The 20,060-nt window shown below is 45.4% G+C and overlaps 1 protein-coding gene across 6 annotated transcripts in view; it reads right to left on the reverse strand.

Annotated features, from left to right (window-relative positions):
- The window catches only part of LOC119441364 (glycoprotein-N-acetylgalactosamine 3-beta-galactosyltransferase 1), a 131,385-nt gene that overhangs the window by 37,459 nt on the left and 73,866 nt on the right, over nucleotides 1-20,060 (reverse strand). For all 6 annotated transcript variants that reach the window (XM_049661189.1, XM_037705976.2, XM_037705975.2 and 3 more), the window contains exon 2: nucleotides 12,765-12,872. The gene's annotated coding sequence lies outside the window, so the exon portion shown is untranslated. The remainder of the gene's footprint in view (nucleotides 1-12,764; nucleotides 12,873-20,060) is intronic.

Here is a 20,060-nt window from a genome sequence, read left to right on the forward strand (position 1 = left end):
AACATTGTAGCTTACTTGTGCTGTTACGTTTCATTACAAACTGGAAAAATTTGAAAGAATGTGTACGCCTCCACACTTATCTAGAAAGCACACCTAGAGGGAAGTCTTCAGTGCTACACCTCAGTGCTACCTCTGGTGCTACCAAGTGAACAGCAAATGCATATATAGGGTGTCCCAGCTAACTTTAGCAAGAATTTTAAAATATATCGATGCATTCTAATGCGACCCATGTTGCTTACCATCATCGTATGGCGTAAGTCATATTTTTTGTATTCTGCTTTATTGCATAATTACTTAAGATTAATGAACCAACTTCTGAAGCATCAAAGTTAGGAAAGAAGAGTGGTTTGCAAAACGTCCAATTAAACAGTTTCTAGCTTTCTATTAAGTATTCGTATTTTCCCGCTTACTGCAGATGTCCTCAAAATACAAGAATACCTTGTGACATGCCCCCTTGTGCGTCGTGATTGCAGTTCCCCCAAACGTTCCGCGTACAAACGAACATAGCATTTAGCAGGGTGTTGCCGCTTAAAAGGCGACAGGGCAACGACGCAGGCGTTGGCAGCGCGATTTACACCAGCAACCGTGATCGCTTGCACTGCGATAACGCTTGCCCTGTCGCGTTTTAAGCGGCAGCACACCCTGCTAAATGTTATGTTCGTTTGTACGCGGAACGTTTGGTAGCCCTGCAATCACGGCGCGTAAGTGAGCATGTCACGTGGTATTTTTTTTTATTTCGCAGGCATCTGTAGTAAGAGGGAAAAAAAACTAATACTTAACAAAAAGAAAGTTAGAAACTGTTAAATCGGACGGTTTGTAGACCGCTCTACAACTTAATAATTTGAATTTTGTTTGCTTCGTTGTTTATTTAATATCAGCTAATTATGCAATTGATCCGAATACAAAAGATAGTGTGATTTACTGCAAACAATAGTCCGCAACATGCATTCGGTCGCGTCATCTTAGTGTGCAGCGGCATATTTTTAACTCTGGCTAAAGTTAGCTGGGACACCCTGTATATGCCAGCGATAGTACGTGGGCAAGCCTTTCTGCTGAAGCCACCGCATTTGCATTCAAAAAATTTCAACTACCAGCGTAGTGCAGGATACGTGTCCACTTCGACAAAATGAAGCACTAGTGCAAATATCTGGCCGTACTTGTCCAGGGCAACAAGTGTGTCTACATTAAAGACATTTCAAGTACCAGCATGTACGACAGTTCCATTGCAAGAGGTAATGAATAATGTTAAGTGTTGCGCTCCCAAGCTGTTCATCAATGGAATTCAGCCTAGACTGTGTGCCAAATACTTTTGGATGTGAAAGTTGGGATTCTGTCAGCCATCGTCATCTTCCTCGGCCGCCTTTTATATATGGCGCGGTCCGTCGCATGTGTCTCGTGCTGCGAGCTGCGAGGTTATAAAAAAAAGGGAGGAAAATAAAAGCTGCTGCTGCTCCTGCCATCGGTCCGAACGGTTCTCAGATCTTCCGCTCGCTGACACACATTGTTGTAGTGGACCTAACCTCGGTCGCTATAACGTGGTGACCCGGAAGTGATCGTACGGCGAGCACCCCGTCATGGACGATGCCACCAACGAGAGACCAACGACCAGCGCGGAGGGCCTCGCCACGTTGGAGATTCACCTGCCGTCCTTTTGGCCACAAAATCCTGCAGCCGGTTTACTCAGGTGGAGGCCATATTCGACCTACGGCTATTACATCGCACTGCGCGTGGTTTCTCCATGCTGTCTCGGTACTCTCTACAGACAGAGGTGGTTGATGAGTTTCAAGAAGTTGTGGACTCGCCCCACAACACCACACCCTATTACCACTTCACATGGACGACGCAGGATCGCAAGTCCATGTCTGCACGCAGGCGGCTTCAGCAGCTTCTAAACCAACACGAGCTCGTCGAGCGTCGGAACTTCTATGTCCTATGCGGCGGCTTCTCAGTGACTAGGCTGGACGCAAACAGGCCGCTGCTGCGTGAACTGTTCCTTCAGCGCCTGCCGCAGAATTGGGTGGTCGCCTTGGCTGCCACACAAGAAGACATGTCCCTCGACAATCATACCGAGCTGGCCAACCGCATCGCTGACACTTTAGCAAAAGGTGCTGTAGCAACAACGACCGTTCCGCTGTAGCACCTCGAAGATCGGCAGTCTCGCCTTCAGTAAAAGACCTTAGTACCGTTCGGACCGATGGCAGAATCAGACGAAGCTCTCTTGTTCTTCCTTTTTTTAACCTTGCCACACGAGACACGCGCCGGAGTTCGCCGTATACAGACTCGACAGGGGAACAGCGCGAAAAGACTAAGGACGAGAATGGGAACACACATTAGCTCTGGTGTGAGTTCCTGTTTTTGTCCTTCGTTTTTTCGCGCTGTTCCTCTGTCGAGTATGTACCGACTAGCCCAAGCGTCTAGTTTCACTTAACTTGGGCCAAACTTCAAAAATGTGCAAAGGCTACGTAGCTGGACAGAACCAAGGTAATGTTTGCCGTCGCTTTGAGATACTCAGATTATGTTTTGCATTCCGGCTAATTACATAATTGGTCTTCATTAATTAATCAACTTTTCAGTTGAAGTGTCAATGAGATAAGTGTCAAAATGCACGCAAACTGGCTCGAGCGGCCAGTCGCGCGGCAGTTCTGAGTGTGTTCGGGGGCTTCTATCACATTCGGAAAAACGCTTTTAAGTAGCACGTATTGAGCAACAGAAAGCTCTATCGGGAGGTTTTCATGTTGCTCTACAATTCTCATTGACACTTATCTAAGTATAATAATTGAGAAGTTGAAGAATTAACGAAGACTAATTATATAATTAGGTGGAATTCAGAAAATAATCTGAGTATCTCTAAGCGGCGACAAACATTGCCTTGGTTCTGTCAAGCTACGTCGCATTTGCATATTTAAAGTTTGGACCAAGTTACGTGAAACACCCTGTATAAAAAGCGGCTGAGGAAGATGACGATGTGTGCTAGAGGGCGAACTGGTAAAGCGTTTGCTCGGGGTTACATGTGCAAAAGCTTCTTGTCATTGAGAGCGCTTTTTTTTACATTAGCAAACAGGAGATGTGTATAAAGTGAAACATGGCAGTGTACAAACGTATTCACTGGTTTGAATATGATTCATTGCGACCTTATGCTTGTTTTTTTTTCAGAGTGGTACATATGTGCCTCTTGTACAAGCGCTACATAAGTGGTACATATGTGCCTCTTGCTTTTCATATAAACCAAGAATTACTTCCTTGATTATTTGAATGAAGCTTTCAGGGCAATAGTTTGAATTTCCAGGTTTATCTAAGTTTTTTATTATGAGGCTTATACATGCATGTCTCGTGTACTAGAATGCTAAGATTATTTTATTTATGTAGCATTACTCAGTCTCATCATACAGTGCAATACAATGGTGCATACTTGTGACACTGATTTCCCCGTTTGAGTATTCTATACTACTTTTATTGATTGCTGCTTTTTGGTTTTATTGTTCTTTTAATTTACACCATTACATTATTTGACGTATCGAAAAGGCAGTATTGGTTATTTTAACATGTTCCCAGTGTTTGTTTTTGATACTATGCGGCGTTATTCCTTTTTGTGTTCTTTTCAAGCTTCTAGATTATTGGTAACATTGCTTGTAGGCAGCTACCATGCGATTAAATCTAACATTTCGCAGTCTGCTTCTTGCAGTTGCTGTGATATCAATCTCTAAATAACTCTAGCTTGTTCATCTGACTGCTTGGGCTGTTTACTTTGCTAAATAAGAAACTTTACGAATTTTGTTTGTATATTGTAGTCATTGTTTATCAGTTTCTAGTTCATTAAAAATTGTATCTGCGAACTTTAGTCATTGTTGGGGTACTTTTAATTCAATTTACTTTGTATTTCTTATACATTTTGCTGATATCTTGCACTTTTTCAATAAACTTTTGCTTCGTCGTACGGTCCTCATTCCATGCGCACTTGGTGAAAAAGCCCTGGCCTGGACGCTCGTCCAGAAGCGCGCAGTTTTTTAGCGGGATTTCATTCCCATTTTGGTTGTAAACATCCTTGCTGCACCCCAAAGACAGTATTGTAGATTCATTTTCGTGCACGTGTTCATTTTCATGTGACTTGGTAGAGGATGCGTCAGCGTCGATAGGCAACAATGCTTGGCACTGCACCAGGAGCTCTTTTGCATTCGACACCAACGCTTCGACTCATCTGGGACCCCCCCAAAATTAGCTTCAGGTTACCGTAAACCTTCCAAGACCATTTCTAGACCAGCTTTTTGATAACGTTTTAAAAACGTTTAGAAATTGGATATGAATAGCTTTGGCAAGGGGCTTATTTGTTCCTTTCCCAATCCTATTTCTAGACGAGCTTTTCGAATACGTCTTTAAGACATGGTATATATAGTCTCAGAAAAGTAATTAAGCCGGACATTAGCCGATATATACGACGTTTTACCGACAAAGTTGTCTCACTGATGTCTTCTTTAAACTGTTTGTATCGTCTTCGATCAACGCTACGAAAACGTTATGTATCTCTTTTGTGCTACCTGGATTGCCCTGAAGAAATGTTAAATTAATGAAAATGAAAACGGATGAAAAAACTTCACTTGACTGATATATATATACATATATATATATATATATATATATATATATATATATATATATATATATATATATGTATACATATATATATATATATATATATATATATATATATATCCCCTAAAATACAAAATACAAAACGTCAGATTAACAATTGATGACAAACGGCATATCTTTGTTTACAATCAGGCATACAGCATATATATATATATATATATATATATAATGACGCGTCACCACGCTTTCACATATAACAGGGAGACTCGTCTAGCAACTGATTCAGTTAATTCTAAGACTGCCATGGGTAGACCACGATCTTGTTTTACACTATTACTCAGCAGATATTTTTTATTTTTACTTTTATGTTTATCGGCACATGTGAGAGTGACAATGCGGACACGTGTATATGATCCTCAATTAAATATATGTTGCTTGATTTCCAGTAGTAAACAGTCGGCAGTGTGCGCTCGTGGTGTCGTATGTGTTTCTTTCGTGTGCCCTCGCTTTTTTTTTTCGCAGTTTTAAAAACGTCTAAAAGCTATGAACCAACTAGCACTCCAGAACGTCCTACTAAAGTTTTTGATTAATATACGGAGCATGCTGTCGCCCAATTATTTTAACGAGCGCTCAAGAGACCAAGAACCGTATTGTTCAGGCGCAGTAGTCTTTGCTCCAGCACCAGCCGAGAGGTAGGACACCATCGACTGGCAATCTGTAGGTCGGCACGGCACGAATCACAGAGTTTCTTACAATATTATATCGAGGAATAAGTGGCGCTGCGCCGCTGTTGTATTTATGCGAATGCTGCGATGTGGTCGCTCCGGACTGGCATCGTTCTCGAAAAGCCAGGACAAGGCGCGCCTGGCTACCACCGTCCTGCCTGTCACAATGGTTCACTTTCTACTAATACAGCACTCGAGAGCAGTGTTTTTCTAATATTACCCTAAAAACATTTTTATCCACTCAAGCTGTACGTGTATGTACAATTATGCGGGACTTAAACAGTACTGACATAACCTCACATATTATTCTTTGTCATTGCCTTTCCCGTTATCAATGTGCAACTACGCCTTACATACTGTTTTGCTATAGCCTAATTATGTCGCGCTTGCTCTGTAATTCTGTTGACTATGTTTTACTGTGTGACATTTCACTGTTAAATGAGCTGTCGCGTCCAAAGCGTTCGGTTTGTTTCCTAGGTCATATTGTAACACTGTATTAGTATATTAGCACATTTCTTACCCTATATGTTTTGTATATGTATTCTCATATGTATTCTAGGTATTGTATAAGTAATAATTTTTATTGTACTCTCCCCCCTTACACAATGCTTCTAGGGGCCTGTAAGGTATCTTTAAATAAATAAATACATAAATAAATACAGTTAAGGAGACGACAAGGTCAGCGCTCGCTGTGCGACATGTTGTCGTCTGTTCTTGTTTTTCCTCGCTTGCCTATGCGCTTTAGATGAGAAAGCTTTACTGATGTGAAAACCGCAAATGGCCCATTGAGCGAAGAAGTCGCCGGCGTCTGTAGCAGCAAAACGGCACCTAGATTCCCATTGGCTGCGACACCACGTCACGAGCGCGCCTCGACCAGTTGGGCATCGCCGCGTCGGTGGCACGCGGCATTGGCACCAAAGAATGTTACTACTTGCTGGCTCGGGCAGCACGTAGTGCAGTTATCGTATACCTTACTTGAAGTGCAAAACTTCAAAGGGCCGCTCAGCGGCGTTCAATTGGGCATTAACGCTTTCGTATTCACGACTCATAAAGGTGCTTAGGTGTCGTCGGATTTTTTGGATGATGTAACACGGGTGAATGAAAACCCTTTAAGATATAATTTCGAGAAAGCTTTTTTGTATGTGCAGTCAGGACGCGTTTTTGGGCAAAGCTACTTTCCAGGCAAAGCCTCGCACAACCACATTCCCTGGCGGGCACAGCGCCCGTTAGGGAACTCGCATAAACATTTACCTCACGAAAATATTGTAAGGTACTCAATGGTTCGAATCGCCGCTTGCGGGACACTGCAACTTTCTATTTATTTGTAATATTTCACAGCAAAGCACCCTAGAATTGAAGCGACGAACGCCGGCGGCACCGGCGGGCAACAAGACGACTATACGGGAGTGAGCCCATCATGTTCAGTTATCGCTGTAAATGTGTTCGTGAAAAGTCTTTTCGAGGTCTTCTCGAGCACGATCGATGGCAGGGCTGCGACGACAGGCTCTCGGGCGAAGTTGCCAAGGTGACCCGAATTTGTCGTCCGCTGAGCTCTGCGCACAACTGCTGCACTTCCCTTGATTTTCTCACAATCTCAAGGCTAACACGTGTAGCACGGTGCTTGAAAATTGAGTTTTCATTGTGCATTACTTAAAAAAGGGGATAATTTTAAATACCCTATTACTATAATGCCCTAAGGCTGCTGTAGGCACTCAGTATAAATAACCAAATGACTGAATAAATAAATAACTTAAAAATCTTGTTCCAAGCCTCAAAAAGCTCACGTGGGCACTACAAGAACATAACTAACTTGTATTTATCCCTGTCCTCTTGAGAAACTCAGTGTTCTTTGCTTTGAGTTCGGTCATCATTTAATAATAATTAGTTAAGCCACATTGAGAGTATCGATTTATAATCCAGTTCGTCAATGGAGAAGTTGCAGAGCCTACTGAAAAGAAAGCTCACGCAGATTTAAAGAAGTACCACGTGATCCGTGCCCTGAAACGTGCTACAAACGAATGATCAATGCAAGCAGCACGCCGACCGTGTCGCAATGCGGGGCCTGCGCGCTCTCTGGTTCTTTTTGCAAACAATCAAAATACTTCAATTATCCCACACCTTTCCTTGAGTTGTACATAATCATCTTCCTTCCTCAACCTAAATACGCCTCGGTGATCTCGAATGGCCCAACTAATTCTAACAGTGATATCATGGGACAGATTGAAAAAAAAAAACAGTTTCTGAGTATATACGATCACGACGTTGTAACACCAGCATGTGTTTTCATAGCAGCACTTGCATCACTTTTTTTGCGGACGTAATCGCGCTGTCCTTCCGTTTCTATTCACGGTATCCTTTATGGTATCGTCACCTGCCAGGAACTACTGAGTTGCACCGTGCTTCGAATGCCAATCCCCAAAACACATAGTCCATTACATAGCCAACATACAACGGTGCGTAGATTTAAATATCTGCATTTGCCTAATGGATATCGATGATTTTCATGTCACTATCACTATTTTGTTCTGAGCTCTGCCATTGCCTTGTCCTCATTGCTTTTTCCAGATTTCACGTCTTGTTCTCCGTCTTTTTGCTGTGGATTTGCCTTCTGTTTTGTTGAATGCCAACTGCTCATTTTCACAATTGTTCTCTTACAAGAACTGAAATTTGGGCGAGTTTGTACGCGTGGCTTGTCCTGTCGTCCTCCCTTCTGTCGTTGTCTTTCCCGTGCTATTAGGGAAATCATGCAAACTGTTCCCTTGCTTTCATACTGCTTTTTTTCGCTTCTATAATTCCCGAATGTTCCGGACTTTCAACTTGTGTGTTCGAACCTGCATTTTTTCCCCTCGTTAATACTTGCGTTCTCTTGTAGTATTCCCTGACTTAGTTTTCTTGTCACTGTACCCGTGCGTCAGTATTCAGACCTTTGCGTTGTTCCTAGGAACAATAATGAGGCGAAGGAATAATTATTATTACTGCATCCTAGTGTATTTACATAGCGTGGCACGCCGTACTGCATTGGGTACCGATTGACACCGGAATTTGGGAACACATCGCAGTTCTCCTGATTTCATTTTGCGCGCTACGCTAGTGTCACTGCCATATCACATAGGCACATTTATTTAGTTAGTATTTCTTTTCTGTTTTCTGTTCTTTTTTCATGTCAGAGCCCTATAGCAAACAGAGAAATTTCAAGGGCTCATATTGAGAAAGAGAACTCTTGCGACAGGGTTCCACCCACCCTCTGTCGTCATACTTTACTGAATACTCTTCCAAACGACTATGTGTCATAGTTCGGCCACTGCGCTATCCGGAAAACAAATTTCCTGTCGGACCTTAGCTCGCCGCACAAGCTAAGAAAACAATGTCTACCGTTCGCAATACTCATGTCCCCTTTACAGGCAGTAACCTGCGTCAATGTACGGTTTACTAGTTCGAGTTTAGCACTCCATATACAGATGTCGCAATCTCATGAGCGTTTCGGTGAGGCTAGTTTATACTGTTCAGTGTACACATAAGGGACATATTTTTTACTCGCGAATGGTATCATTATAAGGACGTCCATAAACGATTAATTAACTATAACTATTCTTACATTATAAGCTGCGTATTAAACCCACTCACTGCGCGCTTGATAATGAAACTGTTCGCCGCGTGGAAGTCTGCCACTTTCTTTTTTTGTTTCCCCTCTTATCCCTTAGAAAAAAAATCTGTATCCTCATGAGACGCCTTGACTATAAAATGCACATTGTCTACAAACTTTTTCAGCATCGACTCGGAAGCGATTGCGTAAGATAATCATCCGGTATGTAAAGGCGACTACATGCAGAGCTGCATGCAAGTACATTTGAGGCAAATTTGAGCTATCAGGTTCCTTCAATATTGACACTAATTTGATAGAGACGATTGTGCCTTCGCAGACGACGGTTAGCACCTGTAAAGTAGGTTTCAAATACTGCCAGTTGACATAATGATGATGAAAAAAAGATAAAAATCCATGATGCAGCATCAATATGACAATCTACTACACGGCGAATTACTCCCTCATCTTTCTCCTTGGGCAAGAAAAAGTGCTTTTCACAAGAAACCGGAGGGAAGGGTTACTTTATCCCTGTACATGGAGACGCTGTTTTGAGCACCTAACCGTGGCATTTACACGAAAATGGATTTTTCAGGTTCGTAACATACCAATCGGCAAAAATGAAACAAAAGAGAAACCCGACTTGAAAAGCGATATCTCCTTCATCTGTCTTCGGGTCGGAAGAAGATATGCCATCTCACTCCAGTATTCAATAATACTTTATTTCTTCATTTCTGTACTCTAATAGTCCAAAGAAATCACAGACAGGGGTGATTTTAGTATGGAGTGCGAATAGTAGTCTTTGAGACCGAATCGAACACGAATCGGATAGTGCCAAAAGCGAATCGAATGGAATACTGTAGACTTTCCGTTAGTATTGGAACAAAGTGCAGTCTTCTCATAATTATTATCAAACAATTTTCACAACCTAATATTCGGAACATTACAAAGTTTGTCATTAGACTGCATATTATGAAACATGGTTTACAAAGCCTTGGGAACAACTGACCAGTTTGTTCGCCAACTCGGGGCTCTTCGGAGCATACGTGGCTATACATTCTCATGCAAAGTCTATGAAGATAACCTTGCGAGTCGCATAAAATGTGTGTATACCTTCGCAACCAAACCAGGAATGAGCAGCGCCAATGGCAAAGCACACACACACAAAAAAGCTTTTGGTTTATTCCGAATGGTCGAGGCAAACAATGCCACTATTGTATGACGTATGCTGCAGTGACGATCACGTATACTCGGCTTTAATTTAATGAGCAGACACAGGTGCTGCATCTATAAATAGCGCCAAACAACACCCACTTCCGAATGCCGTGCCTAAACAACATTTCATGGCGAGTGATCGTGTTTAGCGGGAAAAGCTTGGCATTGAGAGTGACGCACCAACAATACGTTATGCCCACTGTGGATGGGATGAAAGTTGTCGCATTTTTGCTTCAATTTCATTTCTTTTACAACGATGATGTATACCTCTACCAGCCAAGGAAATTGTCGTGTCATTGGCGTAAGCAAAAAACGTCGTCGTCGTCGTCGTCTTCCACAGCTGGCTGCGTTGCCGCTCATCATTCCAGCGTAGAAATTCACTTCTCTTCTGTCGTCGTAATGGGGAGGCCGCGTTTACGGGGTTATGAGCCATTGCTTAAGGCAGTATGAGCCCATTAGCGGTGCATCACTGCATGCTTCGCACCTCCCAGGTTTCACGTTAGTGGAGCTGCATTTAGCTCAATGGGTCATTTGACACTTACGCATAAAATTTAATTCAGCGCTCAAACCGAGTCTGCGACTTAACTCGTGCTAACTGCAATTACTAATAAAAACTAAAACATTAAAAAAGGCGTCCATAATGGCCAAATTACTGAGGGAGTTAAAGAAAAGAATGATTATTTCACAGCATACAGCTCAGCACTCGTTTTCAAAAGAAAAACAACAAAACAAGCATCAAATCCACATGATGGATGATAAGGCGCGTGTAAACAATGGGAACATCTTCTTCTTCCTGGGTTTTTACGCGCCAAAACCACTTCTCATTATGAGGCACGCCGTAGTGGAGGGCTCCAGATTAATTTTGACCACCTGGGGTTCTTTAACGTGCACTACAAAGCAAGCACACGAGCGCTTTTGCATTATGCCTCCATCTAAAGGCGGCCGCCGCGGCCGGGATTCGATCCCGCGATCTCGTGCTCAGCAGCGCAACGCCTTAGCTGACTGAGCCACCGTGGCGAGTACAATGGGAACATCCTCCGACGCGTCTCGGTAGACATTAGGTTTGCAGCTGCTTCGAAAGGGGTTGACGTCATTCAAAACCCTCGTGGGACGTGCAAACCATATAATGTATGCTAATGACGTCTGCGAAAATTGCGCAGCACGTTCCTTCTCCCTCGTGTGTTTCCTGGTAAAGATTACGGCTGCGTAAGCTACTCCGAGTGGAAAAGTACCCAACAGCATAGAAATCACGTAGTGACGTCACCACGGTCTAGCAGCTTATTCAATTTATTCCAGGCTACCATGGGTAGACCAAGGAAAGTAAAGACGCCAGAAGAACAGCGTGAATATAATGTCGTTGTGAAGTAATAAAAGATGTGGTTCAGTACATTTCACTTGTCTCTGGTTTCACTCTTTGTAGAGCCACATGTGTGAATTCAAGTGACGTCACAATGAGTAATCATTGTGGGTGTCGTTTACAGCTTCGCTGTCCAACCACCTTCACAGCGTGGATTGGAGCCACAGTTATTAATTATGGGGGTTTACGTGCCAAAACCACCATATGATTATGAGGCACGCCGTAGTGGGGGACTCCGGATTAATTTGGACCATCTGGGGTTCTTTAACGTGCAGCTAAATCTAAGTACACGAGTGTTTTCCGCATTTCGCTCCCATCGATAAATTTCATTTCTGATCGTGTACAGTCGACGACGGGAAGTATTCGAAAACTGCACAAAAATATGCAGATTTTCGGCTATTCGATTCGAGGACCAAATCGAATACTGACTATTTGATTCGTTATTCAGAAGTTTAGTATATTCGCACACCCCTCGCTTATAGTAAATATACCAGTAATAGAATTTTTCAAGGCGACAACGTCTGCGACAAAAGCGGGAAGGCCGCTGCTAGCTGTCGCGATAACGGACTCAAATGTGGATTATGCGACGCATGCCAATACCAATTTAAAAAGATGGACACTGGCGGATGGAGTCGGTGGAAGTAAAAGCGATTGTTTCAAAACTTGGTTGGCGGCAAAAAATATGAAATACACAGCTATGATTGACGGGAACATGCGAGCGGTCATATATGCTTACACGTTTTAAACATAAGGGATTGATAGATACGAGTGTGATGATGCATGTCATTTTTTTTTTGCCAGCCAGCGTGCACTGGCCAAGACTGGAACTGACGTTCACGCGTGGTTATTCGCACATGATACGACGCATTGAGCCTCCAGACTGTGAGGCGTGCCATGTGCCTGAATCTGTACATAATGTCACGAATAAGTTCAAAACTACCAGACGCTAACGGTTATTCTTTCACGCCTCTCGACAGCCAACTATATTGTCAGAGCAAGTTAAACCGAGACTGTCAATATAGTTTTCAGGCCATACAGGTTTCCCTCAATTTTTTAAGGACTACCGCTGTTCAGACGCTAGGTTTTGAGCAGAACTTTCCGTCATGTGCTCCGCCTATCCTCCCCCCTATAGTCGGCGTCACTCATCTAGTGCCCTGTTCCTGTTCCTCTTCACCACGGCAGAGTAGCTGTAGAGGAATGCACGTGGGGTCGCACTATCTGCCCTTGTTTATACCATTACGCCTTCTATCTGTCTCCATCTAACTTCTCGGTAAAGGCTCACGATATATAGTATACGTACGGGTCAGTGTCGCAGCCTGTGCTCCGCTCCCGGAGAGCAGCACCCCGGCAGATCGTCCATCACTCGTCCTCCCCAGTCGGCGCGTACGTTGCGGGGGCTCCGCTCAACCTGCGCAGCCATGGCATAACAATCACCCACACTGCTTCACAAAGTTGGTCGCTAGGCGTGCGCAACATCTGTCAAAGAGCGCGGATGGCTCTTCAATCAGCGGGAGGCCGGCGAGTATATTACGCCACGGCGATCGACGAGCGGAAGGTAGAAAAAAAACGATTGGCGGCTGCAACGCTCCGCTATGACTGGACCACGACAACCTACCTGCTAAACTGTATCAATCACACGCACAAACAAGTGCTATATTTTCTTTTTTGCAGACGTGCTTACTAGTGTAAAGTTATTAAGAAAATATCGAAAGCGCTGCACACTGAGTAAGAATGAGAAGAAAATCTAATCTGTTTCATGGACAATGGAGAGATTTGAGGCGGTCATTAAAGTAATCGTCACGCCTGCTTAATCCGAACAAGAAAAGAACGTTTCAAGTCTACGCAGGAGTTAGAACGTTCGAAGCGAGCACATTACACTCTCGACAAGCATGGAGTTACGTTTCGCGAGCTGCCATCAGTCACGGAGCATGCCGCGACTACTCGCACTCCCCGAGTCAACACTCTCATAAAAAAAGGTTAGTGAAAACAACTGCTTCATTGGCTGACTGTTCACATATCGTGCTAACTTTACACTCAACAATTAGCAATGACCGACTGGCCACTTCACCACCAACAATATGAACCATTCCGTTCTTATGTAACGCTGCTGGGCATTCCGCGATGACCATGGTAGAAATAAAGCCCAAACCCCGCGAGAGCGTTTTGTGCGCGACGGCGACGAGCGACGGCTTCGAGCGACGAAATGGGGCCCGTCGCGCGAACAGATATCGCTCGTTCTCGTCGCTCGGTTCTGGAACTCTAGAATTCGTCACCCGGACGTGACTAGCCAATAGCGCGATGCCGGAATAGGATGTACTTCAGTCACGTACTACCGATTGTCACCCGGAACGTGCAATTAACGACTAAATTTTCAAACGTGCGAGGATACGAACCTACTGCAAGACCTTCAGAAGTACTTTAAGCTGATCTGGTACAGCACATAAACTATTAGAGCACGCATCCCGCCAGTTTCGGCACGTGTTTGCTGCCCTCATACCGGCAACACCGGATAGATGTCGCTCAACGCAGTCGCTCGCGTGGGGTTCGACTTGCAGGCGACGAGCGGACGCGACAGCCATCTCCATCGCGTCGCTTGTTGCGTGCAAGATCGCTTCCATGGGGTTTATACTTGAAGAAAAGTTATAAACAGCGACGACTGCCGAAAAAAGATTTAAAAGCAAGGCGGTCACTTCCACCGAATCCAGGAAGCCACATTCGTGCCTTCTAGGCGGAAGTTACAAGCCAATTACTGCAACTCGGTTGCTTACATCAGACGCTCACACAAATGCTTATGTGCGTGTTTGCGAGAGCTTGTGTGCGAACCTGTCAACAGCCCTGCCAAGCAAGTACCAATTTCTGTCACTAAAAATTGGCCGTGTATTGTTGTATTAAATTGAGATAATGAGTTATCTCAGGTTCGAAGCACCTTTTCATGTGTTATGCAACCACTTTTATTGTGCGTCTTGCGACATTCCATACGATACCATTTCATCTCGGCTAACGTAAAGCGGCTGGCCATTCTGTGATGCTTCGAGCAAAGGCGGTAAACAGATCCGTACAAGCTGCGTTGCTGCATTACGCAACGCACGACATCCCCGAGTTCGGTTTTGCGATCTTCCCCAGAACGAAGGCTATAACGGAAAGCCGTAGCGTCGCGTAATCCACAGCTGGAACACAACAAAAAACAGTTTTTCGCAGAACGCCTTCTTATTAGATCGTTGTTCATCATTGTCGGGCGCGGTTGCTTCGTGAATGGTACGAATGCCTGCAGCCTCAGCACACAATTGTTTTGCCACCTCAGAGCGGGTAGAGCGCTGCAAGCACAACAAGACTCGCAGCGACTGCAACGGGCAACAAAGAGCTCCGTGAGGCATACTCTTTCAAGAACGGGCTTTAATTTATTTGGCAGAAAATGGTCGTTTACTATAGAGGAAAATGAAAAGGAACGTTTCCCTTCTTGATTAAAGACGTATTTTAGCGAATGGACGCAGCCACAAAGTTATATACTATTCTTGATGCTATGATTGCCCCTCTTTATAACGCTTTCTGTAAGGCCTGAGGGTAAATAAAATAAAATAAATAAACTCTTAATGACGACGAGAAGCAGTCCTTGTATGCTGCAGAACACCTTTGAGCTGTTCTTGTTTATGCCTGGAAAGACTCAGATTAATATCGAATTGAATTCTGGGGTTTTACGTGCCAAACACACAATTTGATTATGAGGCACGCCGTAGTGGTGACTCCAGAATAAATTAGACCACCAATTCATCTTTAACGTGCCCCCAATGCACGGGACACGGGCGCTTTTGCATTTCGCACCCATCGAAATGCGGCCGCCACGGCCGGGATTCGAACCCGCCACCTCGTTCTCAGCAGCGCCGCACCATAGCCGCTAAGCCACTGCAGCGGGTCTCAGAGTAATATCAAAAGCTGGTTCAGGAAAACGGACTATTATTATAGCTTCGGTGGAATCCCAGACGACAGACTCATCGCTGAATGCTGTAATTTCTTCCATGTATTCAACTTTCATGCCCTTGTTCAGGTGTTTATACTCCTGGCTGAAGGTCGTCACCATGACCTCTGCTTTTCCTCCGCTTAGCTGGACGATTCGACGGTCTAGTAGCAGTTGTTGGTCGTTCTCTACGATGACTTCGATGCCTTTAGCTGTTTCGTACCCGACGGAAATCATGAGGCGGAATGCTGACTTGATCTTCAAGTAGACTCAAGGCACGGCGACTGAGACTCCTGTCCGGTAATATCACTTGGTCTGTGGACAGTGTTATGGACTTAGGTCGATGACATCGTCGTACTGGCTCAGAAAGTCCATGCCGAGCATTACGTCTCGTGGGCATAGTTGCAGGATAACGAACGTCGCGTGGTAGGTCCAGTGACGAACTGTACTTCTTGCCGTGCAGATTCCAGTCGGCGTTATCAGATGTCCTCCAGCTCTTCGGATTTCAGTGCCCGTCCCATGCAGTCTTAACTTCCTAAACTTGGCGGCGAAGGATTCACTGATGACGTAGTAGTAGTAAAGGCTCCTGTGTGCACTAGAGCGGTGACTGTGTGGCCGTGGGGAGGCACATCGAGTTCGGTGGTTCTTTGCCTCGCATTGCAGTTCGGTTGTGGGATCGGATCAGGGCTGCGTTGCATCACCCCGCTGTTGTTACGTCGCGTTTTTCCCTTCGGAGCTCCATGTGGACGGCGGCGCGTGATAGCTAGGTATTCGAGAGGTAAGTTGCAGCGTCGGCGTCGGCGGTGGAGGGCCTTCGGCATTTCAACGAACAGCAAACACACCTCCATCGGTTGCTGCTTTTAGTTTTCCGGATATGCATGGGCTGACAGACCAGCCACGGGTTTGGCCAGAGTACAGTCGGCGCTGCGGCGACAGGTAGCGGCCTGACGGCAGCGCACAGTCGTCGACAGTCGTCGAGGGCTCCACCAAGTCATTGAGAGGCAGTCGGCAATTTCATGTGGTCGTTCGCATTGCTGTGGGCGCGAAGCGCTGACGGCGAACCCTCGCTGTCCCATCTCCCGGTATGGTCATCGGCGGCAGGGATAGCAAAGCGGGCGGTAGTCGGGGGCGCGCCATGTCTTCCTCGGTGTGCTGCGCGGGCTGGTAGGCGGACGACGGAGTGGTCCAGCTCCCTGGCGTTGAAGGGGAGCCCCGACGGCGGGCGACGGCGGCGCAGGTCGTCGCTTTCGGCTGGGCCAGCGGCAGTCCCGGACGCACTTAATAAACTCCCAATGGCCACCTGGATCCCTTCTCGGACGATGTCAGAGAGTGAAGCCTCTTGACACTGCGACATACGAAGCATTGCTTCGAAGTTTATCGCGCACGATGACCCTGGTAGTCTCACTGAAGTCATCAGAGCCTAGTGCTTGGAGTTCGCACTTGGGCGTGAGCACTTGACGCTTTTCGTGCGTTTTCGAGATGGCTGTGGCTTCCGTCGTAAGTTCCGCGACGTTCTTGGGTGGGTTGCGAATTATTCCGGCGAAGAGATCTGGTTTCCCACTCTGCAGCAGGAAGCGGGAGTTCTTCTGTGAAATCATACTTCTCGGGATCGGCGTGTACAAAGAGACGAGTCATTTCCACTCTGAAGATGGCCACGTTGTCGTTTGGGAGCTGCGCACAGGATTCCAGTATCGCTTCCGTCCTCCCTTGCGGACTACACTCGTGAAGGTGTTCAAGAAGGCGTTGGAGAAGAGGTCCCACGTTGTCAGGTTGGACTCACGATCCATCGAGCCATACCCAGGCTGCGTCTTTCAAGGAGTACTATACATGCCGCAGTTTGTCGTCGGAGTTGCTGTTATGGAACGCAGCGTACCATACCCAGGCTGTGTCTTTCAAAGAGTACTATACAAGCCGCAGTTTGTCGTCGGAGTTCCTCTTATGGAACGCAGCGAACCATGCCCAGGCTGTGTCTTTCAAAGAGTACTATACATGCCGCAGTTTGTCGTCGGAGTTGCTGTTATGGAACGCAGCGTACCATACCCAGGCTGTGTCTTTCAAAGAGTACTATACAAGCCGCAGTTTGTCGTCGGAGTTCCTCTTATGGAACGCAGCGTACCATACCCAGGCTGTGTCTTTCAAAGAGTACTATACATGCCGCAGTTTGTCGTCGGAGTTGCTGTTATGGAACGCAGCGTACCATACCCAGGCTGTGTCTTTCAAAGAGTACTATACAAGCCGCAGTTTGTCGTCGGAGTTCCTCTTATGGAACGCAGCGTACCATACCCAGGCTGTGTCTTTCAAAGAGTACTATACATGCCGCAGTTTGTCGTCGGAGTTGCTGTTATGGAACGCAGCGTACCATACCCAGGCTGTGTCTTTCAAAGAGTACTATACAAGCCGCAGTTTGTCGTCGGAGTTCCTCTTATGGAACGCAGCGTACCATACCCAGGCTGTGTCTTTCAAAGAGTACTATACATGCCGCAGTTTGTCGTCGGAGTTGCTGTTATGGAACGCAGCGTACCATACCCAGGCTGTGTCTTTCAAAGAGTACTATACAAGCCGCAGTTTGTCGTCGGAGTTCCTCTTATGGAACGCAGCGTACCATACCCAGGCTGTGTCTTTCAAAGAGTACTATACATGCCGCAGTTTGTCGTCGGAGTTGCTGTTATGGAACGCAGCGTACCATACCCAGGCTGTGTCTTTCAAAGAGTACTATACATGCCGCAGTTTGTCGTCGGAGTTGCTGTTATGGAACGCAGCGTACCATACCCAGGCTGTGTCTTTCAAAGAGTACTATACAAGCCGCAGTTTGTCGTCGGAGTTCCTCTTATGGAACGCAGCGTACCATACCCAGGCTGTGTCTTTCAAAGAGTACTATACATGCCGCAGTTTGTCGTCGGAGTTGCTGTTATGGAACGCAGCGTAACATACCCAGGCTGTGTCTTTCAAAGAGTACTATACATGCCGCAGTTTGTCGTCGGAGTTGCTGTTATGGAACGCAGCGTACCATACCCAGGCTGTGTCTTTCAAAGAGTACTATACAAGCCGCAGTTTGTCGTCGGAGTTCCTCTTATGGAACGCAGCGTACCATACCCAGGCTGTGTCTTTCAAAGAGTACTATACAAGCCGCAGTTTGTCGTCGGAGTTCCTCTTATGGAACGCAGCGAACCATGCCCAGGCTGTGTCTTTCAAAGAGTACTATACAAGCCACAGTTTGTTGTCGGAGTTCCTGTTGTGGAACGTAGCGACTCTTTCGTATATTTCCAGCTAGCTTTCCGGGTCTTCAAACAGTGATCCGCGGAAGGTCGGTGGGTCCCTGGGTCAGTGTTGCCAGGTCCGACGAGGTGGCGTAGCCAAAAGCTAGAGAAGTTGTAGCTCAAATGTATCCAAACAGAAAAAAAGTGCAAAATATTTCGTAGCCAAATATAGCCATTTTTATTTGCAATTTTATTTGTGTGTACAATTTCACATTCCACTACGGCAATCCTTTTTTGCACAACCCGTCGTAACAAAATGTCCGTGCCACCGTGATGATCGGCCCTTTACATCAACAACAGCGACATCATGCTTGCACAGAACACTTTTTGGGTGGCCCCGGAAGCTGTTAAGTTCCAGCGAATCGCTGCAGAGGGCGAAATCAGTGCTTTTATTTTATGACAGATAGTACTAAGTTATTATTTTTAGTTATTTAGAGAAATATCAACTACGAACTCCTGAACACAAAATAATATTCAGCGTCATCGATCTCTCACGTTCAGCTGTCCAGCGATCTGCGACGGCGACGTGCTCATGGCTTATTTTTTTATGATCTAAAACAAGTATTTCGTGCTATGATGTCTCGTGTTATTTGTCTCATCGTCCTATCTCGTTTTCTCATTTTCTTGTTTTTTTTTAATTAGCTTGGCCCAGATTAGCTGGAACACACACTACCTATATAGTGTCAATTTACATCAACCTGGCCGCCATCTCAGGTCTCTAGCACGCCAAGAACATGCGTTAGGAGTAGGGACAGGAAACAGATGCCACTCACTGTCTGAATCGGTGTAAACGGAGCTTAAAAAGATTAAAGATTACTGCGCAAACCGGCACACTAGTGTAAGAAGCACGCAGTCGATCGTTTTCGGCGACGAGCACGTCTCGAACGTAACTCGCTCGAAATGGTAAAGCCACAACGGCGCACAAAGAGCAATGGTAAACAACAAATTGATAACAGTGGTAATGCTGTGAAAACAGGTTACTGTCAAAAAGCAAACCATGTTGATGGCTAATAAAGTTTTAGAATAGGGGCCCCCAAAGAGCTTTGCGGGTGTTAACGTTGGGGCATGCAGGAATGAAGAGTTTTGGAATAGGCGTTTTGCGTTTGCGGATAGCGTGTTGCGTTTGCAGCGCCACTACGGCGTCAAAGAAAAGCTGTTATAAATATTAAAATGAAATATACAATTTAATGATAAGAAAAGTAATTTAGACTTCCGTGTTTTCGCCTTTAATTACAATTTAGAACTGATTCTATTAGCAGCATGCAGCTTGTTGCGCTTAGTTTTGAGTGACCAACTTTACGCACCTTCACCCAGCCAAGTCAATCCTTGATAGGCCGACGAGCCACGAAATCAACAATTTAATTCGGAATCAGTGGCGTATAATGAA

Source organism: Dermacentor silvarum, chromosome 2, assembly GCF_013339745.2.
Source record: "Dermacentor silvarum isolate Dsil-2018 chromosome 2, BIME_Dsil_1.4, whole genome shotgun sequence".
In the NCBI taxonomy this organism is placed as follows: Eukaryota; Metazoa; Arthropoda; class Arachnida; order Ixodida; family Ixodidae; genus Dermacentor; species Dermacentor silvarum.